Source organism: Talpa occidentalis, unplaced genomic scaffold (genome assembly GCF_014898055.3).
Source record: "Talpa occidentalis isolate TD23 unplaced genomic scaffold, MPIMG_talOcc4v2.1 talOcc4.5, whole genome shotgun sequence".
NCBI lineage: Eukaryota > Metazoa > Chordata > Mammalia > Eulipotyphla > Talpidae > Talpa > Talpa occidentalis.
Window position 1 is genome coordinate 53,580,745 of NW_023604861.1, and position 14,632 is coordinate 53,595,376.

The following is a 14,632-nucleotide window of genomic DNA, read 5'->3' on the forward strand; positions in this document are numbered from 1 at the left end:
CCATTCCCAGCACATAACACATGCTCACTAAACAGTCGTTACTCTTAGAGATGGCATCTAAGAGTGATTCTCTGTTATTGTGCAGTTATGAAGATGCTGCTATGGAGATGATGACACCACACCAGACTGGCTTTTCTGACATGATTTGAAGTACTATTTAGCTCACACTTAGCTCTCAGACTCACCACTGGGTTTCAGTTGGGAGATGGTAAAGCAGGTTTGATGGCAGGATCTTCACTCCTTTTTTTCAATCCACCCACAGTATGTGTGTGCGTGTACATGTGTGTACATCCACACTCATAAATAGGACCATCGTAGGCCTCAATACCACTTCAGTCCTTTCCATGCTGCCATAGAAATGGAGTCAGGTAATGAAAAGTTGAAGGTGCCTGCAGAGGCCTGAGCAGTTGCTAGGTTACCATCCCCTGAGACTGGTCTGCTTTAGCTGATCAGGGAACTGCAGAAATTCAAGCTGATTTGTAGTAACCTCAGTCTCTCATCCTGAGGTCTTTGCTTTTAAGGGATATGTAGCTCCAGCAAAGCAGATTTTCAGGTAACCTTGGAGGCCTTATTAAACCTGGCCCCTGTGACCAGGCTGACGCTGGGTGAGAGAAGGAACTTGGCAGGGTAAAGATGAGGGAAGAAGTACTGATGAGCAAGTGTGCACTCACCCCCAGGGAGCCTTAGAGATGGCAAGATAAAATTCTAGACACAGCCTCAGTCAGTTGTCCAACTCTGAATGTAGCAACTATTTTTTCATGCATGTTCCCAGACTTGGAAAAAGAACTCATTTTCAGTTCTGCTCAGCAAATGTTTGCAGAACACTTACATATGCCAGTCATGGTGCTAAGTATATAAGATTATTGTGGTGAATGAAGTACACAGGGTCCTGTCTAGAGGAAAATAGAAATTGAACTAGTAAAAGTGTGATTGTAACCTCCAAGTCAGTGAACAGCACTCATAGCCAATTCAATGGTAGAAAGTAAAGTTTTCCAGTCTCCACCCTCCACCCATGACCTGAGTGGAGGAGCTATGGGTGAGACTGATGGGAAACAGGGCCGGGATTGATGCTTTGGCAGTTAAATGGTTGGTAAGGAGGGGTGTCTGTGAAGAAGATGCCGGCTCACCATGTGTGGCTTCAGCTTGAACCCTAGTCTCTGCCCAGCATATGCTATCTGGAGTAGGACAGACAGCATCTGGTCACATGCCAGGCATTAATTTCTCTCTCTCTCTGCTCTCCCTTTTCTCATGCTCTATGTAAATAAATGCTGTATTGTTATTCTTTTCATGTGTCTGCTTTTGGGTCCTGCAGTAGTAAACATGCTGGTAAGGACCCACCAATTGGGTCATTCCTGGTCCCCTGAATTTGTCCCATTTTATGGTAAGTATTGGAAAAGGCAAGTATATAGAAACAAATAGCCTGGTGTTTAAAGATTATGAGCTCTAGGACCTCCCTGGTGGTGCAGGGGTTAAAGTGTCAGCACTATCAGCTATAGCCAGCCACTGTGGCATGAGTTCAATCCCTAGCCAGGGAGCTACCCACATGGCGCTGCAGACCTCTCCTGTCTCACCTACTGCTCCCCTCAGCTGTGTATTTCAGTGGATCCACCTGTTCTGATCCCCACTCTGTCTCTGCTGAATCCTCTCACCCCCTGCATCTCTGGCCTATTCCCCCATTTTTATATTCATAAATAAATAAAAATAAATCTTAAAAAAAAAAGTATGGGGCCTCCCCGGTGGCGCAGCGGTTGAGCGCTGGGCTGCAAAGCTGCCCACAGCCTCTGCAGCACCGGTTTGATCCTCGGCCGCCAGGCGATGGTCCCACGTGGCACGCAGACCTCTCCTGCCACCCGCTGCTCCCCTCAGCAGTGTACTCTGGTCCTTCTGCCTATTCTGCTCCCTGCTTTGGCTCTGGTGAGTTCTCTCACCTCCCATGTTTCTGACTGTACCCAGTGCTTGTATAAATAAATAGATAAAAATCTTTTTTTTTTTTTTTAAAAGTATGGCCTCTAGAGTCAGATGATCTTCATGTGAATCCTGGTTCTGCTAGTTATTAATTGTATGCCTTACCTGGCTTGGCCTTCTCTGTAAAATGGAATGGTAATAACAATGATATTTCCTTCACAGGGTGTTGTGAGAACTAAATGGGTATATATAGGCCAGTGTGTAACACATACTTGCTACCCAACTGGTATGAATTATTACATGAGTTCCTCTTTGGTCCAGCAGGTCATTCACTAAAAGCAACATTCTATTAACTCTTTGCAGGGCATTCACTTCAAGAAGGACAAATTACTTTCTGTCTTAGCCATAGCTAATTGTCTCAGTCATAGTTAACTAATAATCTTGAGGATTTGAATTTTGGCTGAGGGTTGGGACAAAATTCCCAGTTGCTATATTTTACACAGAAGCAAAGCAAAGCAGGTCCAGTGTTCTGAGAGTCAAGCAAAAACAGGTTTGTGAGTGTCTTCACTAGCTGGGGATGTAAGATTGGCTGCTGGTCTTAAATATAAATGGATGATCTGATAGTCTCATATGATATTATTAAAATGAGTTAGTGTGATGGGGAGACTCTAAATATTGGTGTCAAGTGTAGAACTAACTAAATTCTTACCCTAATGTGACTGCAGGAATTTTTCAGAGGAAATAAAGGCTAATTACTGAAGATTGGCTGTTGTTCCCAGCAATAAGTTTCAAGGCACTCATTGAAGAAGGAAAACAAAGTGCTATTGACTCAGTCCTGAAGTGAGGCATTGATGGGATACCAGAAACCACTCATATAACACAAACATTTCCTGTCACTACTCTATCAATGAGAGATCACAAACCTGCCAACATTTTATTTAAAGATCTTATATTAAAAGAATACATCAAAATGTTCTTTGAGAATGATACAACACCTTAGAAGGAGTTCAAGTGTGGTTCCTGCTCACTCACAGCCCCTCACACCATCCTCTAGAGCCTCAGTGAAATTGGATGCTCAAGCCTTGACTCTCTTATTCAAAGGCCTTTCTTCTCCTTTGGCTTCCATAAGATAAAAAAAAAAATCTAATGTTGTCTCAGTTAGTTCAGGATGCTATAAAAATGTATGACTGTCTGGGTGACTAAAACAAGAAACACTTGACTTAATAACATTTTGGTATTAAGAGATTCTTTAGCATAGTTTCTCTTTGGCATGAAAACATCCTTGTCATATGAAGACAAAAAAGTAGAGAGGAGTTTGTTCGTTGTTGTGCTCTTAGTTGACAGAATTAATAGCTGGTACTAGGTTAGTCCCATCAATTTTGGAGTCATTTTGCCAGTCCATGAAATCAAAAGTCTGTAACTACTTGCCTAGTGGAAACAGCCTGTAAGCCTGTCCTGAAGTGACTTGGAACCAGGATCCAGAGGGGGAAGTGTTCTTTGCTACGTGGCTTCTATTCTCCTGATGATGGAAATCTGGAGTGGATCATGGTCTTGTGGACCTTATGCCTTCCTTAGGTGTATAGAAATTCGTATTTGAGTTGGTTTTCCATATCATTACTCAAATGTGGATTTGAAGTTGGCATGATCTCTCATTAGCCCCTGGTACTCTGAGGGTAGTGACTAAGGTTTCCTGGAAGCTTCAAGAGGGTGGCTGCTGCCTGCAAGGGGCTGCAAACAATGGCCTCCCTTCCTGCCCAACCTTTATTTCCTTATGGTACAGCACTGAGCTTGCTAGCAGGTGTTTTCTTGGTCCTATGGTCACTAGTGAGCAAGAGAGAAAGTAAGTGGCTGGAGCTCAAGGAAAACATGTTTCTCAGATCAATGGAACATTGTCTTTGCCTTGCTGGTCTAGTGCATCCTAGCAAGCAAAGATGAAAGACTCTGACAGCAACACATGACTTTTGCTTAGAAAAGGCTACTAAGTAATTGTTACTGCCATGGTTTTCCTAAACCCAATTGTAACAGGCTGTATATTGCTAAGCTTGAAAGAAAAGACTTTGTCATATTACAGTTTATTCTTTGTTCCCCTCACATTCTCTCCTTAATCAAGATCAATATTTTATCCTGCTCCTCCTCCATCTTCCTTGTTTAGTTTATAGACCTCTGTCTGTCCATGCTGTCCATCACACAGCACAGCGTGACAGGTCAGAGAAGAGGCTCTGATTTCCAGGATTTTCAGATTGTTACCAACACATATGAATGTCTCAATTTTTGGCACTTATTTATGGTGCTTCTTAATTGCACAGGACTCAATTCTCATCTGTAAAGGGGTTCAGAGTAGCATTAATTTCTCTGGTGTTATGGAGTTAAATGAGAAAATCCCTGCAAAGCACTACAAGTGTCTACCACAGCATAAGCATGCAGTGGTCCCTGCTCAATACAGGGAATTGTATTGTACAGATTCACGTCAATGAGTATTTATTAAATCCACTAAGTAGTCTTTGTGTTTTGGGGAGCACACAAGAACTACAGAGGAAGTCTGCTTCCTGGTGTCATGCTAGCTGTTTCTACTGGATTTTGTCACTGTTTAAGGTGTGACTTAATCATCCAGAGTCCTTCCTGGAGTTCTCAGTCATGTGATAATCTCAAGATTACTGTCCTTTCTAGCTTTACTACCCTAACCTCTCAGCAAGGGCAATATTTTCAATGAAGTAGGTTCTTAAGTAGAAAATTAGTTTTTTAAAAAAACATTTTTTAACTTTATATACCAAAGTCAAAAAATACACAAGTGACCTGAAAAAAAACCCGTGATTTTCAAAAATCTCTATTTTATCTACACAAACAGGAAAACAGGTTGAATAAATTTCCCTTTTCCCTAATGTGCCTTAGCCTCTCTTACAGAATAATTGGTCCTCAGCTTAGACTCTGCAGCACTGTTTCTCTTGGGTATACTTCAAAGGGAGAGTATATTTGCTCAAAAGTAAAGGTTGCTTTAACTTCAGTATCACATGATGCTAAGACACTGGAGAACACACACACACACACACACACACACACACACTTTTAATTCATTAAAAAAAAGCATGTGTTTACTAATGCAGAAGGAATCCAAATTTTAATTTACCCTTGAATGTTCAGGACCATGTGTACCTTTGAATAAATTGATTTTAATTTTGCTTTAAAGCAACATAGTGCTTTTTATGCTCACAAAATCATTGGAGATGTAATGCTCTGATCAATAAGCATTTACTATGAAGAAATACTTTGATTCCAAAGAAAATGCAACAGCTTCACTTTAGTGAAATCCCAATAAAACAACCCTTTCAACTGACAGAAACTTTAGACCTATTCTTTGATTTGAAAAATCTTTAGGAGAAAAGAAAGCTAAGTGAAAAGATCAAATATACAGAAATTCAAACATTTTATCTTGACTTTTGCATGGTTTAAGAGAGTGATTTGCAGGGAAGAAAATAGAGCTTTTTTGATCAACCATGAAAATGATACTCAACAAGTATCCTTCTAGGGTTAAAAAACTGGATATTCTATCAAAATTGGTAGTATTTTAATTTAGTTATGATGTACAAAAAATTCCTAAATTCTTGTGCATTCTATACTATACATCCCTAATAATTATATAAAAATGAATGCAACATAAGTTTCTTGTCTCTTTTTTTTTTTTAATATTAAATTTTATTTTTATATTCCCCCATACAATTGCAAATGCCCCATTCTGACCCCAATCCTTCCCTCCCGCCCCCACCCCCAAAAAGTGTCTCTGGTTCATAGTTTTTTGTTGATTTTGATTTTCACTTTCTTATATTCATTTTCCTGGTCCCTTATTTAAGTTTTCTAGATTCCTGCTATGAGTGAGACCATCCGGTATTTTTCTTTTTCTTTTTGGCTTATTTCGCTGAGCATGATCCCTTCCAGTGCCATCCATGTTGCTGCAAATTGCATGTGTTTATCTTTTTTGAATGCTGAGTATCTTGTCTCTTTTAAAACTTACTCTGTTTAGACAAGGATCAGCATTCCTTGCCCTGCAAAAATGCTGTAGGCTTCACAAACAAGAATCTCCTTTTTTCACTATTTTTTGTTTCATCCAATAATATTTACTCTTTTTACATACAGTTCTAAGTGTTTTCAATAATGTAACCTTGTATCCATAAAGATACAATTCAGTTCATCACTTCCCAAAATTTCCTTTGCTTCTCCTTAGTAGTCAACTATACCCACCTCATCCCCCTACTCCCTCAGTCCCTGGCTACAACTATCTGTTCTTTGCCTCTATAGTTTTGCCTTTTCCAGGACATTATATAAAGGGAATCATATAGTATATAGTCTTTGAGGTCTGACTCTCACTTAGCAAAATACATTTGAGATTCATCCATGTCATTATGTGTGTAAATATTTTATATATTATTATTGCTAAGTAGTATTGGAGTACTAGTTAGCAACAATAAGATATAAAATAGCGACATATATATGCCACTCTTTGATTTTCCATTCACGCATTGAAGGAAATTTGGGTTGCTTTTAGTTTCTGACAGTTATTAGCTAATTATAAACATTTATGTGCAGGTTTTTATGTAGACATACATTTTCATTTCCTTTAGGTAAATACCAAAGAGTAAGGATTGTTGTGTCATTTGGAAAGTGTATGTTTAACATTTTAAGGAGCTAGCAAGTATTTTCCAAGACAGTTGTATATTTTTGTATTCCCTCTGGCTATATATGAGAATGCCAGTTGCTCTACATCTTTGCCAGACCTGCCATTGTCAGTTTATTTTTTCCTTGAGCCATTCTAATAGAAGTATAGTGGTTTCTAATTTTATGATTTTAATTTGAATTTCCCTCATGTTTAATGACGTTGAACATTTTTCCCCATGTCTGCTTTTCTTCTGTATATCTTCTTCAATGAAATTTTTGTTCAGACTTTTTATCCTTTCATTGGATTCTTTGTCTTCTTATTGTTGAGTTTTAAAGATTTATATATATATATATATATATATATATATTCTGGATGCAAGTCTTTTGTCAGATATGTGACTAGCAAACATATCACCTCAGTCTGTAATTTTTTTCTTCTTTTGATTAAATGTTTTTAATAGACTGAGAAATAGATTTTAACTTTAATGAAGAAAATGCATTAGTTAATTTTTTTTCTCATGGATTATGTTTTTGGTGTTGCATAAAGACTGTCTAACTCAAGGTAAGTATCATTTTTTAATGTTAAAAAAATTCAACGTCTAGAGAATTGCAAATTAGCATCCATTAATTTAAGAATCCATAATGACAATATTTTATTAATTTCAACAGGTTTTCAATGATTTTGAAAAATAGGGATCTCTCTACCTCTGACAGAATTTTTTATATTTGGTTTGAAGCCTCAGATTCAAATCCAGACCCTCACCATTCTAACTGTGAATGCTCCACAAGACTTCCTTCTATTTTCTTTCATCAATTAGAACAGAACCAATTGTAAAGGACCCATATTTAAACTTTATCATACCAGCAAGATTCAGCAAAACCTCCAGTTGGATTATTGGGGGATATGCAGGCGGTGAAACAATCATAGAAACTGTGATAGCAATAAAGAATCCTGCCTTCTTATGTGTAGTCCTTGAGATACAAAACATGCTATTGCTTCGGTAATGTCTTTCTTGCAAAGGACTGGATGGAATTTCATAGAACCACTGATGGATGGGATTTTATATATTGTCCAGCGCTATCTGGACTTTTTGTTTCAGAAAGAGTAGCTGAAACACAACGAAGAACAGTGATTCACCTACAACAAATATGCAAGTTGTCGGTGGTGGCCGCAGCTCACAGAAGCTGGGTCACTCTCAGTGCAGAGCTGATCAGAGATTAGAGTAACTTGACGAAGTTCCTGGCTCCCACTTTCCAGGAACACACAAAGCAGATTATGGCAAATGTTATTTCTAGAAGCTATCTACTAGGAAGTGGTTTGTAAATGATTTACACTTTCTCTTCCGAGCATGATAAAGATTCTAAGGAGGCCAACAGGAAAGGTGAGTGATTAGTATTTGCCCCTGGCTTCCTATGTTTATTTGCCTGCAGGATCATAGTCTGCCTAAAACCTACTAACATAAACAATTACCTGTCTGATAGTCTGAGTCAGTCCAGAATAAGCTAGGAGCCAATGAATCTACAAATTAGAAGCTGACATCCCAGGTGGTTACTGCTCCCAGAAGGACTTCCGGGGAGAACGAAACTCTCTGGGGTTCCCATTCACCAGTCTCCAATAAACCAGCAAAAGTTCTGCTTTCCAAGGCCAAATAAACAACTGGTTAGTTTACTTTTACTTTCATGAATGAGACATAAGATGCCACAGTCGAGGGGGCGGAGCAACATGGCGGCGAGGAGACGCTGCGAGTAAGATCTCCCATTAAAAAAAGTGAATAGGGAGGAAAAGCGGCAGGTCCCAGTGAGAACTGGGACACGGAAGATAAACGGGTGACGCCAGCAAACTACCCGAAGAAGAAACTGGCCATAAAAGAGGACTAGAAGGGAGGGAAGCCCAGAACCCTGCTCCCCTCCCCCGCCCACAGAGGCGGCACTCTCCGACCCCGCAGAGAGGAGGAAACAACAAACCAAAACGGCCAACAAGAACAAATGACGCAGCAAGCGGGACTGTGAGCGGAAAGGAACTATTGCAGCCACCACACCCCGTGAACGGGAGCTGAGGCGAACCCTGCAGGATTCGCCGCGGCGGTGAGCGAACGGCTCCGGGCGCCATTAGAGAAGAACAAAGACCCCGGGAGACCCGCACACAGCCCGGGCTGCCGGTAAGCTGGCGCTGAAACGCGGCGCGCTCGGGGAGCTTGAAAAGCAAGTGCAGACCTGGATCGCGGCTGCCCAGGTCCCCGCGCCTGCGACCTAGGCTTGCGGGGAGACAACCTAGGCTTGCGGGGAGACGCACGGAGGTCCTCACTGAGGTGAAGGTCCCTCCCTGAGTAAGCAGGATCCAGGCGCCCAGGCACGGGAGCTGTGCAAAAGGCGCCATTCCCGCGCCACTGAACTGGGCTACAGCCCGCGTCCTGGAACTGAGGGCTTTGAACTGAGACCCGGGGCACGAAAATTCGGGGCGTGGGTTCTCCACGACAGTGGGGCACAAGGCAGACACAGCACCCCAAAGCTGTTGAGGTGTACCCTACCATTCCCGCTCTGTTCTCTGTCCCACGGGGTGGGGGGAGGCGAAAAACAGCCCCCCAAGGACAATAGGAGAGATCTCTGGCGCCACCTAGCGACCAGGAAAAAAAAGTCACTAACACCCTATAAAACAGGACATTTCTTAAGACTGCTTGAAAAGGGCAGAAGGTTTCTGGAGGACCCAGTGGCCAGCCAGGAAGTTATTCCACGCCAGGCCCCTTCCGACCAGCAGTCTGAGCCCACAGAGGGAGCAGGCACCCACGTCCGGGGCAGACCGGGTGCGCAGGAGAGTGTGCCTGAAACCGGAGGTGCAGGGACTGCATCCCGCTTCGCCATTTGAGAACAGGGACATTTCTTCAGTAAAAACCGCCTAAAACCAGCAGAAAGCTCCCCCAGAAGACAGAGATGGCTCCTGGAAGAGCCAGAGGGGAGCGGAGAAGTTCACCCAAGATGTCAGTCAGTCCGAGCAACACAGTGTCCCAACGCATACGACAAATTAGAAAACAGACAGTAGGGAGTAGAAGAACCACACGCAACCTAAAAACTCCTCAGGAAAGAAGCACACCACAAAAAGAAAACCACTCCCCAGATTGCAACGACAGCAACTTGGAAGAACTTCTGAGCCTTCCAGAAAGAGAATTTAAAATTGCCATGATTAAAAAAGTGATAGATCAGAAGAAGGAAATTGAGTCCCTAAAGAGGGAAGTAAGAGAAATGCAGGAGATCAAAGAATTAATGGAGGAACTAAAGAACTCTGGGAAAAGCAATGAAAGCAGAATAGATGAAATGGAAGAACGAATAAGTAATCTTGAAGACACAGAAATAAAAAGAACCAAAACAGAAAAGGAAAGAGAAGTACGAAGGAAAAAGAATGAAGAAAGACTTCGGGAACTATCTGACTCCATGAGGAAAGGAAATATAAGAGTTATAGGAATTCCAGAAGGAGAGGAGAGAGATGTAGGAACAGAGAAAATATTCATGGATATAATTGAAGAGAACTTCCCAAATGAGAAGAAGGAGCTGAAAATTGATATACAAGAAGCAAGAAGAACACCAAACTTCCACGACGAAAGGAAAAACACAGCAAGACACATAATAGTAAAGCTCCCAAGAATCCAGGACAAGGAAAAAATAATGAAGCTGACAAGAGGGAAGAAACAGATAACATTCAAAGGAAAACCAATCAGGCTGACATCAGACTTCTCTGAAGAAACACTACGGGCAAGGAGAGAGTGGAGGGACATAGTCAACAGACTCCAAGAAAACAGATGCCAACCAAGAATACTCTATCCCGCAAAGCTCTCTTTCCTCCATGAAGAAAGAATATGGACCTTCCCAGACAAAGAGAAACTCCGGAATTTCATTGCGACTAACCCCCACTCCAAAAAATACTACAAGGAATCCTAAAGCCAGAACCTCAGAGGGACGAATAACAACGAAAGAAGACCAAAAAAAAAAAAAAAAAGTTATTAAAAGAATAAATAAATAAAATCAAAGGAAAGACAAACATAATGGCAAATACAGATGCTAACATATCAATATTAACTCTAAATGTAAATGTACTAAACTCTTCAATAAAAAGACACAGAGTTGCAGCCTGGATTAAGAAACAAAACCCAACCTTTTGCTGTCTCCAGGAAACACATTTAGCTACAAAAGATAAAAATAGGCTCAAAGTCAAAGGATGAAAAACAATCCTACAAGCAAATGGGCCAAAAAGAAAGCAGGAACAGCTATACTTATATCAGATAAAACAGACTTCAAACTCAAAAAAATAAAAAGAGACCCCAATGGTCACTACATTATGATTAAGGGGACAATACTTCAAGAAGAAATAACACTCATTAACATATACTCACCAAACGAAAGAGCACCAAAATATATCAGACAACTGTTGTCCTCTCTGAAAACAGACATCAGAGAAAACACATATGTAGTGGGAGACTTCAACACACCACTATCAACAATGGATAGATCAACAAGACAAAAAATAAGTAAAGAAACTAAAGCTCTAAATAAGGACCTAGAGCATTTGGGCTTAACAGACATCTATAGAACACTAAACCCAAAAAAACGGAGTACACATTTTTCTCAAGCGCACACGGATCATTCTCCAGGATCGATCACATACTGGGGCACAAGACAAACATCAACAGATACACCAAGATTGAAATCATACCAACCATCTTTTCTGACCACGAAGGCATCAAACTAGAAATAAATCATAAAAAGAAGGCAAGGAACTATCCTACCTCATGGAGATTAAAAGCCACACTACTGGAAGACCACTGGACTAACGAGGAGATCAAAGAAGAAATTAAAAAATTCTTTGAATTGAATGACAAAGAGGACACCAATATCCTAAATGTATGGGATGCAGCAAAAGCAGTAATAAGAGGAAAATACATAGCAATAGAAGCTCACATCAAAAAACAAGAAAGAACTCAAAGAAACAACCTAATCTCGAAGCTCAAAGATCTAGAAAAAGAACAACAAAAAAACCCCAGAACCAGTAGAAGAAAAGAAATAATAAAAACCAAAGCAGAAATAAATGAAATTGAAACTAAAAAACAATCCAAAAGATCAATGAAACCAAGAGCTGGTTCTTTGAAAAAATAAATAAAATAGACAAACCCCTAGCCAGGCTCACAAAGGAAAAAAGGGAGAAAGCACAAATACACAGAATCATAAATGAAAGAGGAGAAATCACAACGGACACAGCAGAAATCAAAAGAATAATCAGTAACTACTATGAACAGTTATATGGAAACAAGTTCAACAATCTAGAGGAGATGGACAAATTCCTACAACTCTACAATCACCCAAAGCTAGATAAAGAAGAAATAGAACACCTAAACAGACCAATTACAAGCAGCAAAATTGAAATGGTAATTAAAAACCTCCCCAAAAACAAAAGCCCAGGACCTGATGGATTTACAAATGAATTCTACCAACATTCAGAGACGAATTAGTGCCTATCCTTCACAAACTCTTCCAAAAAATTGAGCAGGAAGGGACAATACCAAACACGTTCTATGAAGCCAATATTACACTAATACCAAAACCGAATAAGGACAACACAAAAAAGGAAAACTATAGGCCAATCTCCCTAATGAACACTGATGCAAAAATCCTCAATAAAATTTTAGCTATCAGAATCCAACAATGTATCCATAAGATAATTCACCACGACCAAGTTGGATTCATTCCAGGGGCACAAGGATGGTTTAACATCCGAAAATCAATCAACGTTATCCAACACATCAACAAAAAGAAATATAAAAACCATATGATAATATCAATAGATGCTGAGAAAGCTTTCGACAAAGTGCAACACCCATTCATGATAAAAGCCCTTGAAATTCTTGGGATACAAGGAACATACCTCAACATCATAAAGGCCATCTATGACAAGCCAACAGCCAGTATCATTCTCAATGGTGAAAAGCTGAAAGCAATTCCATTAAGATCTGGAACAAGACAAGGATGTCCACTCTCACCACTGCTTTTCAATATAATACTGGAAGTCCTAGCCAGAGCAATAAGACAAGAGAAAGACATCCAAGGAATCCAAATAGGAAAAGAAGAAGTCAAACTATCACTATTTGCAGATGATATGATAATATACATAGAGAACCCCAAAATCTCCACAGAAAAACTAATTCAACTCATCAATCAATTCAGTAAAGTGGCAGGATACAAAATCAACACGCAAAAGTCAGTAGCCTTCCTATACACAAACAATAAATCTGAAGAAGAAGAAATCAAAAAAACCACCCCTTTTATTATCGAAACAAAAAAAATCAAATATTTGGGAATAAATCTAACAAAAGAGGTAAAGGACCTATACAAAGAAAACTATAAAACACTGTTAAAAGAAATAGAAGAAGACACAAAGAAATGGAAAGACATCCCCTGCTCATGGATTGGAAGAATAAACATTATTAAAATGGCCATCCTACCAAAAGCAATATACAGATTCAATGCTATTCCAATCAAAATTTCAATGTCATTCTTCAAAGAAATAGAACAATTATTGATGAAATTCATATGGAATCACCAAAAACCCCGAATAGCCAAAGCTCTACTGAAAAAAAAAGAAGGAAATGGAGGCATCACACTCCCAGACTTCAAACTCTACTACAAAGCCATAATCATCAAAACTGCATGGTATTGGAACAAGAACAGACATACAGACCAATGGAATCGAATAGAAAATCCAGAAATAAACCCACAGATTTATGGTCAACTAATCTTTGACAAAGGAGCAAAGACTATGCATTGGAGCAAAGAAAGTTTGTTCAATAAATGGTGCTGGGAAAACTGGGTCGCTACATGCAAAAGAATGAAGCTTGACCACTACCTCACACCATACACAAAAATCAACTCAAAATGGATTAAAGAACTAGACATAAGACCTGAAACCATAAAATACATAGAAGGAAATATAGGCGAAACACTACGGGATTTGCACATCAAAGACATCTTTACAGACACATCACCCAAAGCAGTGATAGTGAAGAGAAAGATAAACAGCTGGGACTACATCAAATTAAAGAGCTTCTGCACAGCAAAAGAGACAATAACAAAAACAAAGAGAAACCCCACCAACTGGGAGAACATTTTTGCACCCAACACTAATGATAAAGGACTGATCACAAAAATCTGCAAAGAGCTGATGAGACTCAGCAACAACAAAGAAAATAATCCAGTCAAAAAATGGGCAGAAGAGCTAAAAAGAAACTTCTCTGAAGAGGAAATGCAAATGGCCAACAGACATATGAAAAAATGTTCAACATCACATGTAATCAGGGAAATGCAAATCAAAACTACCATGAGATACCATCTCACACCAGTGAGAATGGCACATATTAAAAAAACTAGCAACAACAAATGTTGGCGAGGATGTGGAGAAAAAGGAACTCTTGTGCACTGTTGGTGGGAGTGCAAACTGGTCCAACCACTATGGAGAGCTGTGTGGAGATTTCTGGACCTACTAAACATAGAGCTTCCATATGATCCAGCAATTCCACTCCTAGGTATTTACCCAAAGGACACAGAAACATCAATTCCAAAGAGCACCTGCACTCCTATGTTTATAGCAGCACTGTTTACAATAGCTAAGCTTTGGAAACAACCCAAATGCCCAAAAATAGATGACTGGATCAAGAAGATGTGGTACATATATACCATGGAATATTACTCAGCATTCAAAAAAGATAAACACATGCAATTTGCAGCAACATGGATGGCACTGGAAGGGATCATGCTCAGCGAAATAAGCCAAAAAGAAAAAGAAAAATACCGGATGGTCTCACTCATAGCAGGAATCTAGAAAACTTAAATAAGGGACCAGGAAAATGAATATAAGAAAGTGAAAATCAAAATCAACAAAAAACTATGAACCAGAGACACTTTTTGGGGGTGGGGGGCGGGAGGGGAAGGATTGGGGTCAGAATGGGGCGTTTGCAATTGTATGGGGGAATATAAAAATAAAATTTAATATTTAAAAAAAAAAAAAAAAAAAAAAAGATGCCACAGTCAAGTAAAGCTAATA